The sequence below is a fragment of the Mesoplodon mirus genome (genome assembly GCF_964341445.2).
Source record: "Mesoplodon mirus genome assembly, chromosome: X".
Taxonomy (NCBI): Eukaryota; Metazoa; Chordata; class Mammalia; order Artiodactyla; family Ziphiidae; genus Mesoplodon; species Mesoplodon mirus.
The window spans coordinates 133,193,686-133,219,163 of NC_138981.1; positions in this window are offsets into that span (position 1 = coordinate 133,193,686).

Sequence of the window (25,478 nt, forward strand, 5' to 3'; positions counted from 1 at the left end):
CGTGTTCTATTGGAAAACACCCGATAGCTTTGCTCACATGTGGGAGTTCACGCTGTTAGCAACAGTCGAATGAAATCGCCATGAGTCTTACCGAGATCACAGGGCTGCAATAGTCCTTAGGACTTCACGGCAGCCCGCTCAAGTCAACTGCAGCTCCACCACTACCAACCATCCAAAGGCCAGACTAGAAGTTGTTCTTGTTGAGCGTTACTCTACCTGGCCAGGAACTGATGACCCAAGATACAAGTAATCAGCACCTGTCCAGGTAGGGCACCGCACACAGCCGGGCTCTCGGTGAAGGAACTCGCCTTTCCCCTTCCCACTCTCACGACTAGTTTCATCTGTCCCCCAATCAAATCCTATTGGCTGCACCAACGATATATCCAGACCCCTGGAAGATATCAAACCACTGCCTTCCAACCAGCATCTCTCCCTCAGTGTATATCCGCACCCACCTCCACCCCGCTCTCTACCTAAATGAGAAGTATCAGGACCCCACGAGAAAAACGCAGATTGTACTTCGCTCCACTTTTCATAGGAATGTTGCCCTTCCTGCAACCTCTTTCTGTTCACTTTGTGAGGAAAAGACGACCTAATTCATCCTGAGGATTCCAGAAACACAAATGGCTTCCAGAGTCATTAGGATATCAAGGCATCGATGTCAATGACATCTGCAAATCCACCCCCGTCACTGTTCCATAGGCCCCCACCAAGGATGTTCTTGTGCACCTTACTCTACCTAGACAGCACTGTTCACTACTACTATAAGTGAACAGTACCTGTCCGGATAGGGCACCGCACACAGCACAGCTTCAAGTTGGAGGACAGGCCCTACCTCTCTCTCACTCACACATGTACCTCTCTTATTATTTCTATCCATCACAGCCTGGTGACTGTACCCGGGCTTGATACGTACCCATTCAAAATATCTCGACCCACTCTCCTCCGACTTGCATCTCTCCACCGTGGGGATCTCCTCAGCTGCTCTATGCATACCTGGATAACTATGTGAACACAGGAAAAATGATCTTGCTTTCTGTTATCTGCTCCTGTATGAGCAATTATCTTTACCTTATTCACTTTATACACGTTCACGTTTTTCAGGATGGAACAGGTAAATCATCAAGATGCGCTTGAGATCTATGTGGCTTCCACAACCTATGTGACTTCGCGGAGGATGACCACCTGCAGCCCAAAGCCCATCGCCCACCCAGAGGCACCACAACCGATACTCCAGTTGCACAGTACTCGACCCAGAAAGGCCCAATGTGCCACTTGTCTAGTAAACGGCACCTTTCTGGGATGGGCATTGCACACAGCACAGCCTCAAGTTCGGGGACCTGCTGAGTCTCATTTCCAATCTGTACAGAAGTTTGCTTCTCTATGCCAACCACACCTTGGTGACTGTTGCCAAGATGTACCGAGAGATATAGACAGTGCTAACCCACTGCCCTCAGACGTGCATTCCAACTCACTGACATCTCCTCACCGGTTCTATGAGTACTGGCAGAAAGACGAGGATACCATGGGAAAATCTTTGTCCTTTATCACTTTTCCTGATGGGAACTGTGTTTACTTTTACTAAACTGCAGCTGCCCACACTATTAGGACTATTCAAGCACCGAATTCATCCACAAAATGCCAGATATCCCGGTCGCTCCCCGGGCCCTCGCCACGCCATGTCAAGCAGCTCAAAGACACCTGCATCTCTAACACTAGAACGGGTCCGAAGGCCTCGACAAATGATATTCCTTGTGAGCCTCTCTCTACCCAGTGATACAGTGCTTAGGAAAAGTCTAAGAGAGCAGCACCCGTATCGGGACGTCCCCGCATGCAGCATGCCTTCGTGTTGGAGGACTTACCCGGTACTTCTGCCACTTCCAAATAGACTGTTCACCTTCTTCCCATCACATCGTACTGAATACATTCAAGAATTTTCCGTACATCGAGACACGTTGATTTTCCGCCCTGCTACTCGCATCCATCACTCAATGAGGATCTGCTCTGCTGCTCCAAGTGGTCCTAGGAAGATGATGAAGAGCATCAGAGGACAGGATCCTTCGCGTTCCCTCTTGTGCTATTGGAAATGTCCCGTTAGCTTCGCTCACCTGTGGGAGTACATGCTACTAGCAACAGTCGAATGATATCGCCATGAGTCTTACCGAGATCACGGGGCTGCCATAGTCCTCATGACTTCACGGCAGCCCACTCAAGTCAACGGCAGCTCCACCACTACCACCCGTTCAAAGGCCAGCTTCAAAGTTGTCCTTGTTGAGCGTTACTCTACCTGGCCAGGAGCTTATGACCCAAAATACAAGTAATCAGCACCTGTCCAGGTAGGGCACCGCACACAGCCGGGCTCTCGGTGAAGGATCTCCCCTGTGCCCTTCCCACTCTCGCGACTAGCTTTCATCTGTCTCCCAATCAAATCTTATTGGCTGCACCAACGATATATCCAGACCCCTGGAAAATATCAAACCGCTGCCTTCCAACCAGCATCTCTCCCTCATTGTATATCTGCACCCACCTCCACCCCGTTCTCTACCTAACTAAGAAGTATCAGGACCCCACGAGAAAGACGCAGATTGTACGTCTCGCCTCTTTTCATAGGAATGATGCCCTTCCTGCAACCTCTTTCTGTTCACTTTGTAAGGAAAAGACTACCTAATTCATCCTGAGGATTTCAGAAACACAAATGGCTTCCAGAGTCATTAGGATATCAACGCATCGATGTCAATGACATCTGCAAATCCACCCCCGTCACTGTTCCATAGGCCACCAACAAGGATGTTCTTGTGCACCTTACTCTACCTAGACAGCACTATAAACTAGTACTATAAGTGAACAGTACCTGTCCGGGCAGGGCACCGCACACAGCACAGCTTCAAGGTGGAGGACAGGCCCTACCTCCCTCTCAATCACACATGTACCTTTCTTACTTCTATCCATCACAGCCTGATGACTGTACCCGGGCTTGACACGTACCCATTCACAATATCTCGACCCACTCTCCTCCGACTTGCATCTCTCCACCATGGGGATCTCCTCAGCTGCTCTATGCATATTTGGAGAATTATGGGAACACAAGGAAAATGATCTTGCTTTCTGTTATCTGCTACTCTATGAGCAATTAACTTTACCTTATTCACTTTATACATGTTCACGTTTTTCAGGATGGAACAGGTAAATCATCAAGATGCGCTTGAGATCTATGTGGCTTCCACAGTCTTCGTGACTTCGTGGAGGATGACCACCTGCAGCCCCAAGCCCAAGGCCCATCCAGAGGCACCACAACCAATACTCCAGTTGCACAGTACTCGACCCAGAAAGGACCCATGTATCCCTAGTCTAGTAAACGGCACCGTTCTGGGATGGGCACTGCACACAGCACGGCCTCAAGTTGGGGGACCTGCTGAGTCTCATTTCCAATCTGTACAGAAGTTTGCTTCTCTGTGCCGACCACACCTTGATGACTGTACCCAAGATGTATCGAGAGATATAGGCAGTGCTAACCCACTGCCCTCAGACGTGCATTCCAACTCACTGACATCTCCTCACCGGTTCTATGAGTACGGGCAGAAAGACGAGGACACCATGGGAAAATCTTCGTCCCTTTATCACTTTTCCTGATGGGAACTGTGTTTACTTTTAGTAAACTGCACCTGCCCACACTATTAGGAATATTCAAGCACTGGATTCCTCCACAAAATGCCAGGGATCCTCGTCGCTCCCCGGGCCATTGCCATGCCATGTCAAGCAGCTCAATGATACGTGCGTCTCTAACACTAGAACGGGTCCAAAGGCCACGACAAATGATATTCCTTGTGAGCCTCTCTCTACCCAGTGATACAGTGCTTAGGAAAAGCCTGAGAGAGCAGCACCCGTCTCGGGAAGTCCCCGCATACAGCGTGCCTTCGTGTTGGAGGACTTACCCGGTACTTCTGCCACTTCCAGATAGACTGTTCACCTACTTCCCATCACATCATATTGAATACATTCAAGAATTTTCCGTACATCGAGACACGATGATCTTCCATGCTGCAACTCGCATCCATCACTCAATGAGGATCTGCTCTTGTGCTCCACGTTGTCCTAGGAAGAAGATGAAGAGCATCAGACGACAGGATCCTGTGTGTTCCCTCGTGTTCTATTGGAAAACACCCGATAGCTTTGCTCACATGTGGGAGTTCACGCTGTTAGCAACAGTCGAATGAAATCGCCATGAGTCTTACCGAGATCACAGGGCTGCAATAGTCCTTAGGACTTCACGGCAGCCCGCTCAAGTCAACTGCAGCTCCACCACTACCAACCATCCAAAGGCCAGACTAGAAGTTGTTCTTGTTGAGCGTTACTCTACCTGGCCAGGAACTGATGACCCAAGATACAAGTTATCAGCACCTGTCCAGGTAGGGCACCGCACACAGCCGGGCTCTCAGTGAAGGAACTCGCCTTTCCCCTTCCCACTCTCACGACTAGTTTCATCTGTCCCCCAATCAAATCCTATTGGCTGCACCAACGATATATCCAGACCCCTGGAAGATATCAAACCACTGCCTTCCAACCAGCATCTCTCCCTCAGTGTATATCCGCACCCACCTCCACCCCGCTCTCTACCTAAATGAGAAGTATCAGGACCCCACGAGAAAAACGCAGATTGTACTTCGCTCCACTTTTCATAGGAATGTTGCCCTTCCTGCAACCTCTTTCTGTTCACTTTGTGAGGAAAAGACGACCTAATTCATCCTGAGGATTCCAGAAACACAAATGGCTTCCAGAGTCATTAGGATATCAAGGCATCGATGTCAATGACATCTGCAAATCCACCCCCGTCACTGTTCCATAGGCCCCCACCAAGGATGTTCTTGTGCACCTTACTCTACCTAGACAGCACTGTTCACTACTACTATAAGTGAACAGTACCTGTCCGGATAGGGCACCGCACACAGCACAGCTTCAAGTTGGAGGACAGGCCCTACCTCTCTCTCACTCACACATGTACCTCTCTTACTTCTATCCATCACAGCCTGGTGACTGTACCCGGGCTTGACACGTACCCATTCAAAATATCTCGACCCACTCTCCTCCGACTTGCATCTCTCCACCGTGGGGATCTCCTCAGCTGCTCTATGCATACCTGGATAACTATGTGAACACAGGAAAAATGATCTTGCTTTCTGTTATCTGCTCCTGTATGAGCAATTATCTTTACCTTATTCACTTTATACACGTTCACGTTTTTCAGGATGGAACAGGTAAATCATCAAGATGCGCTTGAGATCTATGTGGCTTCCACAACCTATGTGACTTCGCGGAGGATGACCACCTGCAGCCCAAAGCCCATCGCCCACCCAGAGGCACCACAACCGATACTCCAGTTGCACAGTACTCGACCCAGAAAGGCCCCATGTGCCACTTGTCTAGTAAACGGCACCTTTCTGGGATGGGCATTGCACACAGCACGGCCTCAAGTTCGGGGACCTGCTGAGTCTCATTTCCAATCTGTACAGAAGTTTGCTTCTCTATGCCAACCACACCTTGGTGACTGTTGCCAAGATGTACCGAGAGATATAGACAGTGCTAACCCACTGCCCTCAGACGTGCATTCCAACTCACTGACATCTCCTCACCGGTTCTATGAGTACTGGCAGAAAGACGAGGATACCATGGGAAAATCTTTGTCCTTTATCACTTTTCCTGATGGGAACTGTGTTTACTTTTACTAAACTGCAGCTGCCCACACTATTAGGACTATTCAAGCACCGAATTCATCCACAAAATGCCAGATATCCCGGTCGCTCCCCGGGCCCTCGCCACGCCATGTCAAGCAGCTCAAAGACACCTGCATCTCTAACACTAGAACGGGTCCGAAGGCCTCGACAAATGATATTCCTTGTGAGCCTCTCTCTACCCAGTGATACAGTGCTTAGGAAAAGTCTAAGAGAGCAGCACCCGTATCGGGACGTCCCCGCATGCAGCATGCCTTCGTGTTGGAGGACTTACCCGGTACTTCTGCCACTTCCAAATAGACTGTTCACCTTCTTCCCATCACATCGTACTGAATACATTCAAGAATTTTCCGTACATCGAGACACGTTGATTTTCCGCCCTGCTACTCGCATCCATCACTCAATGAGGATCTGCTCTGCTGCTCCAAGTGGTCCTAGGAAGATGATGAAGAGCATCAGAGGACAGGATCCTTCGCGTTCCCTCTTGTTCTATTGGAAATGTCCCGTTAGCTTCGCTCACCTGTGGGAGTACTTGCTACGAGCAACAGTCGAATGATATCGCCATGAGTCTTACCGAGATCACGGGGCTGCCATAGTCCTCATGACTTCACGGCAGCCCGCTCAAGTCAACGGCAGCTCCACCACTACCACCCGTTCAAAGGCCAGCTTCAAAGTTGTCCTTGTTGAGCGTTACTCTACCTGGCCAGGAGCTTATGACCCAAAATACAAGTAATCAGCACCTGTCCAGGTAGGGCACCGCACACAGCCGGGCTCTCGGTGAAGGATCTCCCCTGTGCCCTTCCCACTCTCGCGACTAGCTTTCATCTGTCTCCCAATCAAATCTTATTGGCTGCACCAACGATATATCCAGACCCCTGGAAAATATCAAACCGCTGCCTTCCAACCAGCATCTCTCCCTCAGTGTATATCTGCACCCACCTCCACCCCGTTCTCTACCTAACTAAGAAGTATCAGGACCCCACGAGAAAGACGCAGATTGTACGTCTCGCCTCTTTTCATAGGAATGATGCCCTTCCTGCAACCTCTTTCTGTTCACTTTGTAAGGAAAAGACTACCTAATTCATCCTGAGGATTTCAGAAACACAAATGGCTTCCAGAGTCATTAGGATATCAACGCATCGATGTCAATGACATCTGCAAATCCACCCCCGTCACTGTTCCATAGGCCACCAACAAGGATGTTCTTGTGCACCTTACTCTACCTAGACAGCACTATAAACTAGTACTATAAGTGAACAGTACCTGTCCGGGCAGGGCACCGCACACAGCACAGCTTCAAGTTGGAGGACAGGCCCTACCTCTCTCTCAATCACACATGTACCTCTCTTATTATTTCTATCCATCACAGCCTGGTGACTGTACCCGGGCTTGATACGTACCCATTCACAATATCTCGACCCACTCTCCTCCGACTTGCATCTCTCCACCGTGGGGATCTCCTCAGCTGCTCTATGCATACCTGGATAACTATGTGAACACAGGAAAAATGATCTTGCTTTCTGTTATCTGCTCCTGTATGAGCAATTATCTTTACCTTATTCACTTTATACACGTTCACGTTTTTCAGGATGGAACAGGTAAATCATCAAGATGCGCTTGAGATCTATGTGGCTTCCACAACCTATGTGACTTCGCGGAGGATGACCACCTGCAGCCCAAAGCCCATCGCCCACCCAGAGGCACCACAACCGATACTCCAGTTGCACAGTACTCGACCCAGAAAGGCCCAATGTGCCACTTGTCTAGTAAACGGCACCTTTCTGGGATGGGCATTGCACACAGCACGGCCTCAAGTTCGGGGACCTGCTGAGTCTCATTTCCAATCTGTACAGAAGTTTGCTTCTCTATGCCAACCACACCTTGGTGACTGTTGCCAAGATGTACCGAGAGATATAGACAGTGCTAACCCACTGCCCTCAGACGTGCATTCCAACTCACTGACATCTCCTCACCGGTTCTATGAGTACTGGCAGAAAGACGAGGATACCATGGGAAAATCTTTGTCCTTTATCACTTTTCCTGATGGGAACTGTGTTTACTTTTACTAAACTGCAGCTGCCCACACTATTAGGACTATTCAAGCACCGAATTCATCCACAAAATGCCAGATATCCCGGTCGCTCCCCGGGCCCTCGCCACGCCATGTCAAGCAGCTCAAAGACACCTGCATCTCTAACACTAGAACGGGTCCGAAGGCCTCGACAAATGATATTCCTTGTGAGCCTCTCTCTACCCAGTGATACAGTGCTTAGGAAAAGTCTAAGAGAGCAGCACCCGTATCGGGACGTCCCCGCATGCAGCATGCCTTCGTGTTGGAGGACTTACCCGGTACTTCTGCCACTTCCAAATAGACTGTTCACCTTCTTCCCATCACATCGTACTGAATACATTCAAGAATTTTCCGTACATCGAGACACGTTGATTTTCCGCCCTGCTACTCGCATCCATCACTCAATGAGGATCTGCTCTGCTGCTCCAAGTGGTCCTAGGAAGATGATGAAGAGCATCAGAGGACAGGATCCTTCGCGTTCCCTCTTGTGCTATTGGAAATGTCCCGTTAGCTTCGCTCACCTGTGGGAGTACATGCTACTAGCAACAGTCGAATGATATCGCCATGAGTCTTACCGAGATCACGGGGCTGCCATAGTCCTCATGACTTCACGGCAGCCCGCTCAAGTCAACGGCAGCTCCACCACTACCACCCGTTCAAAGGCCAGCTTCAAAGTTGTCCTTGTTGAGCGTTACTCTACCTGGCCAGGAGCTTATGACCCAAAATACAAGTAATCAGCACCTGTCCAGGTAGGGCACCGCACACAGCCGGGCTCTCGGTGAAGGATCTCCCCTGTGCCCTTCCCACTCTCGCGACTAGCTTTCATCTGTCTCCCAATCAAATCTTATTGGCTGCACCAACGATATATCCAGACCCCTGGAAAATATCAAACCGCTGCCTTCCAACCAGCATCTCTCCCTCAGTGTATATCTGCACCCACCTCCACCCCGTTCTCTACCTAACTAAGAAGTATCAGGACCCCACGAGAAAGACGCAGATTGTACGTCTCGCCTCTTTTCATAGGAATGATGCCCTTCCTGCAACCTCTTTCTGTTCACTTTGTAAGGAAAAGACTACCTAATTCATCCTGAGGATTTCAGAAACACAAATGGCTTCCAGAGTCATTAGGATATCAACGCATCGATGTCAATGACATCTGCAAATCCACCCCCGTCACTGTTCCATAGGCCACCAACAAGGATGTTCTTGTGCACCTTACTCTACCTAGACAGCACTATAAACTAGTACTATAAGTGAACAGTACCTGTCCGGGCAGGGCACCGCACACAGCACAGCTTCAAGGTGGAGGACAGGCCCTACCTCCCTCTCAATCACACATGTACCTTTCTTACTTCTATCCATCACAGCCTGATGACTGTACCCGGGCTTGACACGTACCCATTCACAATATCTCGACCCACTCTCCTCCGACTTGCATCTCTCCACCATGGGGATCTCCTCAGCTTCTCTATGCATATTTGGAGAATTATGGGAACACAAGGAAAATGATCTTGCTTTCTGTTATCTGCTACTCTATGAGCAATTAACTTTACCTTATTCACTTTATACATGTTCACGTTTTTCAGGATGGAACAGGTAAATCATCAAGATGCGCTTGAGATCTATGTGGCTTCCACAGTCTTCGTGACTTCGTGGAGGATGACCACCTGCAGCCCCAAGCCCAAGGCCCATCCAGAGGCACCACAACCAATACTCCAGTTGCACAGTACTCGACCCAGAAAGGACCCATGTATCCCTAGTCTAGTAAACGGCACCGTTCTGGGATGGGCACTGCACACAGCACGGCCTCAAGTTGGGGGACCTGCTGAGTCTCATTTCCAATCTGTACAGAAGTTTGCTTCTCTGTGCCGACCACACCTTGATGACTGTACCCAAGATGTATCGAGAGATATAGGCAGTGCTAACCCACTGCCCTCAGACGTGCATTCCAACTCACTGACATCTCCTCACCGGTTCTATGAGTACGGGCAGAAAGACGAGGACACCATGGGAAAATCTTCGTCCCTTTATCACTTTTCCTGATGGGAACTGTGTTTACTTTTAGTAAACTGCACCTGCCCACACTATTAGGAATATTCAAGCACTGGATTCCTCCACAAAATGCCAGGGATCCTCGTCGCTCCCCGGGCCATTGCCATGCCATGTCAAGCAGCTCAATGATACGTGCGTCTCTAACACTAGAACGGGTCCAAGGGCCACGACAAATGATATTCCTTGTGAGCCTCTCTCTACCCAGTGATACAGTGCTTAGGAAAAGCCTGAGAGAGCAGCACCCGTCTCGGGAAGTCCCCGCATACAGCGTGCCTTCGTGTTGGAGGACTTACCCGGTACTTCTGCCACTTCCAGATAGACTGTTCACCTACTTCCCATCACATCATATTGAATACATTCAAGAATTTTCCGTACATCGAGACACGATGATCTTCCATGCTGCAACTCGCATCCATCACTCAATGAGGATCTGCTCTTGTGCTCCACGTTGTCCTAGGAAGAAGATGAAGAGCATCAGACGACAGGATCCTGTGTGTTCCCTCGTGTTCTATTGGAAAACACCCGATAGCTTTGCTCACATGTGGGAGTTCACGCTGTTAGCAACAGTCGAATGAAATCGCCATGAGTCTTACCGAGATCACAGGGCTGCAATAGTCCTTAGGACTTCACGGCAGCCCGCTCAAGTCAACTGCAGCTCCACCACTACCAACCATCCAAAGGCCAGACTAGAAGTTGTTCTTGTTGAGCGTTACTCTACCTGGCCAGGAACTGATGACCCAAGATACAAGTTATCAGCACCTGTCCAGGTAGGGCACCGCACACAGCCGGGCTCTCGGTGAAGGAACTCGCCTTTCCCCTTCCCACTCTCACGACTAGTTTCATCTGTCCCCCAATCAAATCCTATTGGCTGCACCAACGATATATCCAGACCCCTGGAAGATATCAAACCACTGCCTTCCAACCAGCATCTCTCCCTCAGTGTATATCCGCACCCACCTCCACCCCGCTCTCTACCTAAATGAGAAGTATCAGGACCCCACGAGAAAAACGCAGATTGTACTTCGCTCCACTTTTCATAGGAATGTTGCCCTTCCTGCAACCTCTTTCTGTTCACTTTGTGAGGAAAAGACGACCTAATTCATCCTGAGGATTCCAGAAACACAAATGGCTTCCAGAGTCATTAGGATATCAAGGCATCGATGTCAATGACATCTGCAAATCCACCCCCGTCACTGTTCCATAGGCCCCCACCAAGGATGTTCTTGTGCACCTTACTCTACCTAGACAGCACTGTTCACTACTACTATAAGTGAACAGTACCTGTCCGGATAGGGCACCGCACACAGCACAGCTTCAAGTTGGAGGACAGGCCCTACCTCTCTCTCACTCACACATGTACCTCTCTTATTATTTCTATCCATCACAGCCTGGTGACTGTACCCGGGCTTGATACGTACCCATTCAAAATATCTCGACCCACTCTCCTCCGACTTGCATCTCTCCACCGTGGGGATCTCCTCAGCTGCTCTATGCATACCTGGATAACTATGTGAACACAGGAAAAATGATCTTGCTTTCTGTTATCTGCTCCTGTATGAGCAATTATCTTTACCTTATTCACTTTATACACGTTCACGTTTTTCAGGATGGAACAGGTAAATCATCAAGATGCGCTTGAGATCTATGTGGCTTCCACAACCTATGTGACTTCGCGGAGGATGACCACCTGCAGCCCAAAGCCCATCGCCCACCCAGAGGCACCACAACCGATACTCCAGTTGCACAGTACTCGACCCAGAAAGGCCCAATGTGCCACTTGTCTAGTAAACGGCACCTTTCTGGGATGGGCATTGCACACAGCACGGCCTCAAGTTCGGGGACCTGCTGAGTCTCATTTCCAATCTGTACAGAAGTTTGCTTCTCTATGCCAACCACACCTTGGTGACTGTTGCCAAGATGTACCGAGTGATATAGACAGTGCTAACCCACTGCCCTCAGACGTGCATTCCAACTCACTGACATCTCCTCACCGGTTCTATGAGTACTGGCAGAAAGACGAGGATACCATGGGAAAATCTTTGTCCTTTATCACTTTTCCTGATGGGAACTGTGTTTACTTTTACTAAACTGCAGCTGCCCACACTATTAGGACTATTCAAGCACCGAATTCATCCACAAAATGCCAGATATCCCGGTCGCTCCCCGGGCCCTCGCCACGCCATGTCAAGCAGCTCAAAGACACCTGCATCTCTAACACTAGAACGGGTCCGAAGGCCTCGACAAATGATATTCCTTGTGAGCCTCTCTCTACCCAGTGATACAGTGCTTAGGAAAAGTCTAAGAGAGCAGCACCCGTATCGGGACGTCCCCGCATGCAGCATGCCTTCGTGTTGGAGGACTTACCCGGTACTTCTGCCACTTCCAAATAGACTGTTCACCTTCTTCCCATCACATCGTACTGAATACATTCAAGAATTTTCCGTACATCGAGACACGTTGATTTTCCGCCCTGCTACTCGCATCCATCACTCAATGAGGATCTGCTCTGCTGCTCCAAGTGGTCCTAGGAAGATGATGAAGAGCATCAGAGGACAGGATCCTTCGCGTTCCCTCTTGTGCTATTGGAAATGTCCCGTTAGCTTCGCTCACCTGTGGGAGTACATGCTACTAGCAACAGTCGAATGATATCGCCATGAGTCTTACCGAGATCACGGGGCTGCCATAGTCCTCATGACTTCACGGCAGCCCGCTCAAGTCAACGGCAGCTCCACCACTACCACCCGTTCAAAGGCCAGCTTCAAAGTTGTCCTTGTTGAGCGTTACTCTACCTGGCCAGGAGCTTATGACCCAAAATACAAGTAATCAGCACCTGTCCAGGTAGGGCACCGCACACAGCCGGGCTCTCGGTGAAGGATCTCCCCTGTGCCCTTCCCACTCTCGCGACTAGCTTTCATCTGTCTCCCAATCAAATCTTATTGGCTGCACCAACGATATATCCAGACCCCTGGAAAATATCAAACCGCTGCCTTCCAACCAGCATCTCTCCCTCAGTGTATATCTGCACCCACCTCCACCCCGCTCTCTACCTAACTAAGAAGTATCAGGACCCCACGAGAAAGACGCAGATTGTACGTCTCGCCTCTTTTCATAGGAATGATGCCCTTCCTGCAACCTCTTTCTGTTCACTTTGTAAGGAAAAGACTACCTAATTCATCCTGAGGATTTCAGAAACACAAATGGCTTCCAGAGTCATTAGGATATCAACGCATCGATGTCAATGACATCTGCAAATCCACCCCCGTCACTGTTCCATAGGCCACCAACAAGGATGTTCTTGTGCACCTTACTCTACCTAGACAGCACTATAAACTAGTACTATAAGTGAACAGTACCTGTCCGGGCAGGGCACCGCACACAGCACAGCTTCAAGGTGGAGGACAGGCCCTACCTCCCTCTCAATCACACATGTACCTTTCTTACTTCTATCCATCACAGCCTGATGACTGTACCCGGGCTTGACACGTACCCATTCACAATATCTCGACCCACTCTCCTCCGACTTGCATCTCTCCACCATGGGGATCTCCTCAGCTGCTCTATGCATATTTGGAGAATTATGGGAACACAAGGAAAATGATCTTGCTTTCTGTTATCTGCTACTCTATGAGCAATTAACTTTACCTTATTCACTTTATACATGTTCACGTTTTTCAGGATGGAACAGGTAAATCATCAAGATGCGCTTGAGATCTATGGGGCTTCCACAGTCTTCGTGACTTCGTGGAGGATGACCACCTGCAGCCCCAAGCCCAAGGCCCATCCAGAGGCACCACAACCAATACTCCAGTTGCACAGTACTCGACCCAGAAAGGACCCATGTATCCCTAGTCTAGTAAACGGCACCGTTCTGGGATGGGCACTGCACACAGCACGGCCTCAAGTTGGGGGACCTGCTGAGTCTCATTTCCAATCTGTACAGAAGTTTGCTTCTCTGTGCCGACCACACCTTGATGACTGTACCCAAGATGTATCGAGAGATATAGGCAGTGCTAACCCACTGCCCTCAGACGTGCATTCCAACTCACTGACATCTCCTCACCGGTTCTATGAGTACGGGCAGAAAGACGAGGACACCATGGGAAAATCTTCGTCCCTTTATCACTTTTCCTGATGGGAACTGTGTTTACTTTTAGTAAACTGCACCTGCCCACACTATTAGGAATATTCAAGCACTGGATTCCTCCACAAAATGCCAGGGATCCTCGTCGCTCCCCGGGCCATTGCCATGCCATGTCAAGCAGCTCAATGATACGTGCGTCTCTAACACTAGAACGGGTCCAAAGGCCACGACAAATGATATTCCTTGTGAGCCTCTCTCTACCCAGTGATACAGTGCTTAGGAAAAGCCTGAGAGAGCAGCACCCGTCTCGGGAAGTCCCCGCATACAGCGTGCCTTCGTGTTGGAGGACTTACCCGGTACTTCTGCCACTTCCAGATAGACTGTTCACCTACTTCCCATCACATCATATTGAATACATTCAAGAATTTTCCGTACATCGAGACACGATGATCTTCCATGCTGCAACTCGCATCCATCACTCAATGAGGATCTGCTCTTGTGCTCCACGTTGTCCTAGGAAGAAGATGAAGAGCATCAGACGACAGGATCCTGTGTGTTCCCTCGTGTTCTATTGGAAAACACCCGATAGCTTTGCTCACATGTGGGAGTTCACGCTGTTAGCAACAGTCGAATGAAATCGCCATGAGTCTTACCGAGATCACAGGGCTGCAATAGTCCTTAGGACTTCACGGCAGCCCGCTCAAGTCAACTGCAGCTCCACCACTACCAACCATCCAAAGGCCAGACTAGAAGTTGTTCTTGTTGAGCGTTACTCTACCTGGCCAGGAACTGATGACCCAAGATACAAGTTATCAGCACCTGTCCAGGTAGGGCACCGCACACAGCCGGGCTCTCGGTGAAGGAACTCGCCTTTCCCCTTCCCACTCTCACGACTAGTTTCATCTGTCCCCCAATCAAATCCTATTGGCTGCACCAACGATATATCCAGACCCCTGGAAGATATCAAACCACTGCCTTCCAACCAGCATCTCTCCCTCAGTGTATATCCGCACCCACCTCCACCCCGCTCTCTACCTAAATGAGAAGTATCAGGACCCCACGAGAAAAACGCAGATTGTACTTCGCTCCACTTTTCATAGGAATGTTGCCCTTCCTGCAACCTCTTTCTGTTCACTTTGTGAGGAAAAGACGACCTAATTCATCCTGAGGATTCCAGAAACACAAATGGCTTCCAGAGTCATTAGGATATCAAGGCATCGATGTCAATGACATCTGCAAATCCACCCCCATCACTGTTCCATAGGCCCCCACCAAGGATGTTCTTGTGCACCTTACTCTACCTAGACAGCACTGTTCACTACTACTATAAGTGAACAGTACCTGTCCGGATAGGGCACCGCACACAGCACAGCTTCAAGTTGGAGGACAGGCCCTACCTCTCTCTCACTCACACATGTACCTCTCTTATTATTTCTATCCATCACAGCCTGGTGACTGTACCCGGGCTTGATACGTACCCATTCAAAATATCTCGACCCACTCTCCTCCGACTTGCATCTCTCCACCGTGGGGATCTCCTCAGCTGCTCTATGCATACCTGGATAACTATGTGAACACAGGAAAAATGATCTTGCTTTCTGTTATCTGCTCCTGTATGAGCAATTATCTTTACCTTATTCACTTTATACACGTTCACGTTTTTCAGGATGGAACAGGTAAATCATCAAGATGCGCTTGAGATCTATGTGGCTTCCACAACCTATGTGACTTCGCGGAGGATGACCACCTGCAGCCCAAAGCCCATCGCCCACCCAGAGGCACCACAACCGATACTCCAGTTGCACAGTACTCGACCCAGAAAGGCCCAATGTGCCACTTGTCTAGTAAACGGCACCTTTCTGGGATGGGCATTGCACACAGCACGGCCTCAAGTTCGGGGACCTGCTGAGTCTCATTTCCAATCTGTACAGAAGTTTGCTTCTCTATGCCAACCACACCTTGGTGACTGTTGCCAAGATGTACCGAGTGATATAGACAGTGCTAACCCACTGCCCTCAGACGTGCATTCCAACTCACTGACATCTCCTCACCGGTTCTATGAGTACTGGCAGAAAGACGAGGATACCATGGGAAAATCTTTGTCCTTTATCACTTTTCCTGATGGGAACTGTGTTTACTTTTACTAAACTGCAGCTGCCCACACTATTAGGACTATTCAAGCACCGAATTCATCCACAAAATGCCAGATATCCCGGTCGCTCCCCGGGCCCTCGCCACGCCATGTCAAGCAGCTCAAAGACACCTGCATCTCTAACACTAGAACGGGTCCGAAGGCCTCGACAAATGATATTCCTTGTGAGCCTCTCTCTACCCAGTGATACAGTGCTTAGGAAAAGTCTAAGAGAGCAGCACCCGTATCGGGACGTCCCCGCATGCAGCATGCCTTCGTGTTGGAGGACTTACCCGGTACTTCTGCCACTTCCAAATAGACTGTTCACCTTCTTCCCATCACATCGTACTGAATACATTCAAGAATTTTCCGTACATCGAGACACGTTGATTTTCCGCCCTGCTACTCGCATCCATCACTCAATGAGGATCTGCTCTGCTGCTCCAAGTGGTCCTAGGAAGATGATGAAGAGCATCAGAGGACAGGATCCTTCGCGTTCCCTCTTGTGCTATTGGAAATGTCCCGTTAGCTTCGCTCACCTGTGGGAGTACATGCTACTAGCAACAGTCGAATGATATCGCCATGAGTCTTACCGAGATCACGGGGCTGCCATAGTCCTCATGACTTCACGGCAGCCCGCTCAAGTCAACGGCAGCTCCACCACTACCACCCGTTCAAAGGCCAGCTTCAAAGTTGTCCTTGTTGAGCGTTACTCTACCTGGCCAGGAGCTTATGACCCAAAATACAAGTAATCAGCACCTGTCCAGGTAGGGCACCGCACACAGCCGGGCTCTCGGTGAAGGATCTCCCCTGTGCCCTTCCCACTCTCGCGACTAGCTTTCATCTGTCTCCCAATCAAATCTTATTGGCTGCACCAACGATATATCCAGACCCCTGGAAAATATCAAACCGCTGCCTTCCAACCAGCATCTCTCCCTCAGTGTATATCTGCACCCACCTCCACCCCGCTCTCTACCTAACTAAGAAGTATCAGGACCCCACGAGAAAGACGCAGATTGTACGTCTCGCCTCTTTTCATAGGAATGATGCCCTTCCTGCAACCTCTTTCTGTTCACTTTGTAAGGAAAAGACTACCTAATTCATCCTGAGGATTTCAGAAACACAAATGGCTTCCAGAGTCATTAGGATATCAACGCATCGATGTCAATGACATCTGCAAATCCACCCCCGTCACTGTTCCATAGGCCACCAACAAGGATGTTCTTGTGCACCTTACTCTACCTAGACAGCACTATAAACTAGTACTATAAGTGAACAGTACCTGTCCGGGCAGGGCACCGCACACAGCACAGCTTCAAGGTGGAGGACAGGCCCTACCTCCCTCTCAATCACACATGTACCTTTCTTACTTCTATCCATCACAGCCTGATGACTGTACCCGGGCTTGACACGTACCCATTCACAATATCTCGACCCACTCTCCTCCGACTTGCATCTCTCCACCATGGGGATCTCCTCAGCTGCTCTATGCATATTTGGAGAATTATGGGAACACAAGGAAAATGATCTTGCTTTCTGTTATCTGCTACTCTATGAGCAATTAACTTTACCTTATTCACTTTATACATGTTCACGTTTTTCAGGATGGAACAGGTAAATCATCAAGATGCGCTTGAGATCTATGTGGCTTCCACAGTCTTCGTGACTTCGTGGAGGATGACCACCTGCAGCCCCAAGCCCAAGGCCCATCCAGAGGCACCACAACCAATACTCCAGTTGCACAGTACTCGACCCAGAAAGGACCCATGTATCCCTAGTCTAGTAAACGGCACCGTTCTGGGATGGGCACTGCACACAGCACGGCCTCAAGTTGGGGGACCTGCTGAGTCTCATTTCCAATCTGTACAGAAGTTTGCTTCTCTGTGCCGACCACACCTTGATGACTGTACCCAAGATGTATCGAGAGATATAGGCAGTGCTAACCCACTGCCCTCAGACGTGCATTCCAACTCACTGACATCTCCTCACCGGTTCTATGAGTACGGGCAGAAAGACGAGGACACCATGGGAAAATCTTCGTCCCTTTATCACTTTTCCTGATGGGAACTGTGTTTACTTTTAGTAAACTGCACCTGCCCACACTATTAGGAATATTCAAGCACTGGATTCCTCCACAAAATGCCAGGGATCCTCGTCGCTCCCCGGGCCATTGCCATGCCATGTCAAGCAGCTCAATGATACGTGCGTCTCTAACACTAGAACGGGTCCAAAGGCCACGACAAATGATATTCCTTGTGAGCCTCTCTCTACCCAGTGATACAGTGCTTAGGAAAAGCCTGAGAGAGCAGCACCCGTCTCGGGAAGTCCCCGCATACAGCGTGCCTTCGTGTTGGAGGACTTACCCGGTACTTCTGCCACTTCCAGATAGACTGTTCACCTACTTCCCATCACATCATATTGAATACATTCAAGAATTTTCCGTACATCGAGACACGATGATCTTCCATGCTGCAACTCGCATCCATCACTCAATGAGGATCTGCTCTTGTGCTCCACGTTGTCCTAGGAAGAAGATGAAGAGCATCAGACGACAGGATCCTGTGTGTTCCCTCGTGTTCTATTGGAAAACACCCGATAGCTTTGCTCACATGTGGGAGTTCACGCTGTTAGCAACAGTCGAATGAAATCGCCATGAGTCTTACCGAGATCACAGGGCTGCAATAGTCCTTAGGACTTCACGGCAGCCCGCTCAAGTCAACTGCAGCTCCACCACTACCAACCATCCAAAGGCCAGACTAGAAGTTGTTCTTGTTGAGCGTTACTCTACCTGGCCAGGAACTGATGACCCAAGATACAAGTTATCAGCACCTGTCCAGGTAGGGCACCGCACACAGCCGGGCTCTCGGTGAAGGAACTCGCCTTTCCCCTTCCCACTCTCACGACTAGTTTCATCTGTCCCCCAATCAAATCCTATTGGCTGCACCAACGATATATCCAGACCCCTGGAAGATATCAAACCACTGCCTTCCAACCAGCATCTCTCCCTCAGTGTATATCCGCACCCACCTCCACCCCGCTCTCTACCTAAATGAGAAGTATCAGGACCCCACGAGAAAAACGCAGATTGTACTTCGCTCCACTTTTCATAGGAATGTTGCCCTTCCTGCAACCTCTTTCTGTTCACTTTGTGAGGAAAAGACGACCTAATTCATCCTGAGGATTCCAGAAACACAAATGGCTTCCAGAGTCATTAGGATATCAAGGCATCGATGTCAATGACATCTGCAAATCCACCCCCGTCACTGTTCCATAGGCCCCCACCAAGGATGTTCTTGTGCACCTTACTCTACCTAGACAGCACTGTTCACTACTACTATAAGTGAACAGTACCTGTCCGGATAGGGCACCGCACACAGCACAGCTTCAAGTTGGAGGACAGGCCCTACCTCTCTCTCACTCACACATGTACCTCTCTTATTATTTCTATCCATCACAGCCTGGTGACTGTACCCGGGCTTGATACGTACCCATTCAAAATATCTCGACCCACTCTCCTCCGACTTGCATCTCTCCACCGTGGGGATCTCCTCAGCTGCTCTATGCATACCTGGATAACTATGTGAACACAGGAAAAATGATCTTGCTTTCTGTTATCTGCTCCTGTATGAGCAATTATCTTTACCTTATTCACTTTATACACGTTCACGTTTTTCAGGATGGAACAGGTAAATCATCAAGATGCGCTTGAGATCTATGTGGCTTCCACAACCTATGTGACTTCGCGGAGGATGACCACCTGCAGCCCAAAGCCCATCGCCCACCCAGAGGCACCACAACCGATACTCCAGTTGCACAGTACTCGACCCAGAAAGGCCCCATGTGCCACTTGTCTAGTAAACGGCACCTTTCTGGGATGGGCATTGCACACAGCACGGCCTCAAGTTCGGGGACCTGCTGAGTCTCATTTCCAATCTGTACAGAAGTTTGCTTCTCTATGCCAACCACACCTTGGTGACTGTTGCCAAGATGTACCGAGAGATATAGACAGTGCTAACCCACTGCCCTCAGACGTGCATTCCAACTCACTGACATCTCCTCACCGGTTCTATGAGTACTGGCAGAAAGACGAGGATACCATGGGAAAATCTTTGTCCTTTATCACTTTTCCTGATGGGAACTGTGTTTACTTTTACTAAACTGCAGCTGCCCACACTATTAGGACTATTCAAGCACCGAATTCATCCACAAAATGCCAGATATCCCGGTCGCTCCCCGGGCCCTCGCCACGCCATGTCAAGCAGCTCAAAGACACCTGCATCTCTAACACTAGAACGGGTCCGAAGGCCTCGACAAATGATATTCCTTGTGAGCCTCTCTCTACCCAGTGATACAGTGCTTAGGAAAAGTCTAAGAGAGCAGCACCCGTATCGGGACGTCCCCGCATGCAGCATGCCTTCGTGTTGGAGGACTTACCCGGTACTTCTGCCACTTCCAAATAGACTGTTCACCTTCTTCCCATCACATCGTACTGAATACATTCAAGAATTTTCCGTACATCGAGACACGTTGATTTTCCGCCCTGCTACTCGCATCCATCACTCAATGAGGATCTGCTCTGCTGCTCCAAGTGGTCCTAGGAAGATGATGAAGAGCATCAGAGGACAGGATCCTTCGCGTTCCCTCTTGTGCTATTGGAAATGTCCCGTTAGCTTCGCTCACCTGTGGGAGTACATGCTACTAGCAACAGTCGAATGATATCGCCATGAGTCTTACCGAGATCACGGGGCTGCCATAGTCCTCATGACTTCACGGCAGCCCGCTCAAGTCAACGGCAGCTCCACCACTACCACCCGTTCAAAGGCCAGCTTCAAAGTTGTCCTTGTTGAGCGTTACTCTACCTGGCCAGGAGCTTATGACCCAAAATACAAGTAATCAGCACCTGTCCAGGTAGGGCACCGCACACAGCCGGGCTCTCGGTGAAGGATCTCCCCTGTGCCCTTCCCACTCTCGCGACTAGCTTTCATCTGTCTCCCAATCAAATCTTATTGGCTGCACCAACGATATATCCAGACCCCTGGAAAATATCAAACCGCTGCCTTCCAACCAGCATCTCTCCCTCAGTGTATATCTGCACCCACCTCCACCCCGCTCTCTACCTAACTAAGAAGTATCAGGACCCCACGAGAAAGACGCAGATTGTACGTCTCGCCTCTTTTCATAGGAATGATGCCCTTCCTGCAACCTCTTTCTGTTCACTTTGTAAGGAAAAGACTACCTAATTCATCCTGAGGATTTCAGAAACACAAATGGCTTCCAGAGTCATTAGGATATCAACGCATCGATGTCAATGACATCTGCAAATCCACCCCCGTCACTGTTCCATAGGCCACCAACAAGGATGTTCTTGTGCACCTTACTCTACCTAGACAGCACTATAAACTAGTACTATAAGTGAACAGTACCTGTCCGGGCAGGGCACCGCACACAGCACAGCTTCAAGGTGGAGGACAGGCCCTACCTCCCTCTCAATCACACATGTACCTTTCTTACTTCTATCCATCACAGCCTGATGACTGTACCCGGGCTTGACACGTACCCATTCACAATATCTCGACCCACTCTCCTCCGACTTGCATCTCTCCACCATGGGGATCTCCTCAGCTGCTCTATGCATATTTGGAGAATTATGGGAACACAAGGAAAATGATCTTGCTTTCTGTTATCTGCTACTCTATGAGCAATTAACTTTACCTTATTCACTTTATACATGTTCACGTTTTTCAGGATGGAACAGGTAAATCATCAAGATGCGCTTGAGATCTATGGGGCTTCCACAGTCTTCGTGACTTCGTGGAGGATGACCACCTGCAGCCCCAAGCCCAAGGCCCATCCAGAGGCACCACAACCAATACTCCAGTTGCACAGTACTCGACCCAGAAAGGACCCATGTATCCCTAGTCTAGTAAACGGCACCGTTCTGGGATGGGCACTGCACACAGCACGGCCTCAAGTTGGGGGACCTGCTGAGTCTCATTTCCAATCTGTACAGAAGTTTGCTTCTCTGTGCCGACCACACCTTGATGACTGTACCCAAGATGTATCGAGAGATATAGGCAGTGCTAACCCACTGCCCTCAGACGTGCATTCCAACTCACTGACATCTCCTCACCGGTTCTATGAGTACGGGCAGAAAGACGAGGACACCATGGGAAAATCTTCGTCCCTTTATCACTTTTCCTGATGGGAACTGTGTTTACTTTTAGTAAACTGCACCTGCCCACACTATTAGGAATATTCAAGCACTGGATTCCTCCACAAAATGCCAGGGATCCTCGTCGCTCCCCGGGCCATTGCCATGCCATGTCAAGCAGCTCAATGATACGTGCGTCTCTAACACTAGAACGGGTCCAAAGGCCACGACAAATGATATTCCTTGTGAGCCTCTCTCTACCCAGTGATACAGTGCTTAGGAAAAGCCTGAGAGAGCAGCACCCGTCTCGGGAAGTCCCCGCATACAGCGTGCCTTCGTGTTGGAGGACTTACCCGGTACTTCTGCCACTTCCAGATAGACTGTTCACCTACTTCCCATCACATCATATTGAATACATTCAAGAATTTTCCGTACATCGAGACACGATGATCTTCCATGCTGCAACTCGCATCCATCACTCAATGAGGATCTGCTCTTGTGCTCCACGTTGTCCTAGGAAGAAGATGAAGAGCATCAGACGACAGGATCCTGTGTGTTCCCTCGTGTTCTATTGGAAAACACCCGATAGCTTTGCTCACATGTGGGAGTTCACGCTGTTAGCAACAGTCGAATGAAATCGCCATGAGTCTTACCGAGATCACAGGGCTGCAATAGTCCTTAGGACTTCACGGCAGCCCGCTCAAGTCAACTGCAGCTCCACCACTACCAACCATCCAAAGGCCAGACTAGAAGTTGTTCTTGTTGAGCGTTATTCTACCTGGCCAGGAACTGATGACCCAAGATACAAGTTATCAGCACCTGTCCAGGTAGGGCACCGCACACAGCCGGGCTCTCGGTGAAGGAACTCGCCTTTCCCCTTCCCACTCTCACGACTAGTTTCATCTGTCCCCCAATCAAATCCTATTGGCTGCACCAACGATATATCCAGACCCCTGGAAGATATCAAACCACTGCCTTCCAACCAGCATCTCTCCCTCAGTGTATATCCGCACCCACCTCCACCCCGCTCTCTACCTAAATGAGAAGTATCAGGACCCCACGAGAAAAACGCAGATTGTACTTCGCTCCACTTTTCATAGGAATGTTGCCCTTCCTGCAACCTCTTTCTGTTCACTTTGTGAGGAAAAGACGACCTAATTCATCCTGAGGATTCCAGAAACACAAATGGCTTCCAGAGTCATTAGGATATCAAGGCATCGATGTCAATGACATCTGCAAATCCACCCCCATCACTGTTCCATAGGCCCCCACCAAGGATGTTCTTGTGCACCTTACTCTACCTAGACAGCACTGTTCACTACTACTATAAGTGAACAGTACCTGTCCGGATAGGGCACCGCACACAGCACAGCTTCAAGTTGGAGGACAGGCCCTACCTCTCTCTCACTCACACATGTACCTCTCTTATTATTTCTATCCATCACAGCCTGGTGACTGTACCCGGGCTTGATACGTACCCATTCAAAATATCTCGACCCACTCTCCTCCGACTTGCATCTCTCCACCGTGGGGATCTCCTCAGCTGCTCTATGCATACCTGGATAACTATGTGAACACAGGAAAAATGATCTTGCTTTCTGTTATCTGCTCCTGTATGAGCAATTATCTTTACCTTATTCACTTTATACACGTTCACGTTTTTCAGGATGGAACAGGTAAATCATCAAGATGCGCTTGAGATCTATGTGGCTTCCACAACCTATGTGACTTCGCGGAGGATGACCACCTGCAGCCCAAAGCCCATCGCCCACCCAGAGGCACCACAACCGATACTCCAGTTGCACAGTACTCGACCCAGAAAGGCCCAATGTGCCACTTGTCTAGTAAACGGCACCTTTCTGGGATGGGCATTGCACACAGCACGGCCTCAAGTTCGGGGACCTGCTGAGTCTCATTTCCAATCTGTACAGAAGTTTGCTTCTCTATGCCAACCACACCTTGGTGACTGTTGCCAAGATGTACCGAGTGATATAGACAGTGCTAACCCACTGCCCTCAGACGTGCATTCCAACTCACTGACATCTCCTCACCGGTTCTATGAGTACTGGCAGAAAGACGAGGATACCATGGGAAAATCTTTGTCCTTTATCACTTTTCCTGATGGGAACTGTGTTTACTTTTACTAAACTGCAGCTGCCCACACTATTAGGACTATTCAAGCACCGAATTCATCCACAAAATGCCAGATATCCCGGTCGCTCCCCGGGCCCTCGCCACGCCATGTCAAGCAGCTCAAAGACACCTGCATCTCTAACACTAGAACGGGTCCGAAGGCCTCGACAAATGATATTCCTTGTGAGCCTCTCTCTACCCAGTGATACAGTGCTTAGGAAAAGTCTAAGAGAGCAGCACCCGTATCGGGACGTCCCCGCATGCAGCATGCCTTCGTGTTGGAGGACTTACCCGGTACTTCTGCCACTTCCAAATAGACTGTTCACCTTCTTCCCATCACATCGTACTGAATACATTCAAGAATTTTCCGTACATCGAGACACGTTGATTTTCCGCCCTGCTACTCGCATCCATCACTCAATGAGGATCTGCTCTGCTGCTCCAAGTGGTCCTAGGAAGATGATGAAGAGCATCAGAGGACAGGATCCTTCGCGTTCCCTCTTGTGCTATTGGAAATGTCCCGTTAGCTTCGCTCACCTGTGGGAGTACATGCTACTAGCAACAGTCGAATGATATCGCCATGAGTCTTACCGAGATCACGGGGCTGCCATAGTCCTCATGACTTCACGGCAGCCCGCTCAAGTCAACGGCAGCTCCACCACTACCACCCGTTCAAAGGCCAGCTTCAAAGTTGTCCTTGTTGAGCGTTACTCTACCTGGCCAGGAGCTTATGACCCAAAATACAAGTAATCAGCACCTGTCCAGGTAGGGCACCGCACACAGCCGGGCTCTCGGTGAAGGATCTCCCCTGTGCCCTTCCCACTCTCGCGACTAGCTTTCATCTGTCTCCCAATCAAATCTTATTGGCTGCACCAACGATATATCCAGACCCCTGGAAAATATCAAACCGCTGCCTTCCAACCAGCATCTCTCCCTCAGTGTATATCTGCACCCACCTCCACCCCGCTCTCTACCTAACTAAGAAGTATCAGGACCCCACGAGAAAGACGCAGATTGTACGTCTCGCCTCTTTTCATAGGAATGATGCCCTTCCTGCAACCTCTTTCTGTTCACTTTGTAAGGAAAAGACTACCTAATTCATCCTGAGGATTTCAGAAACACAAATGGCTTCC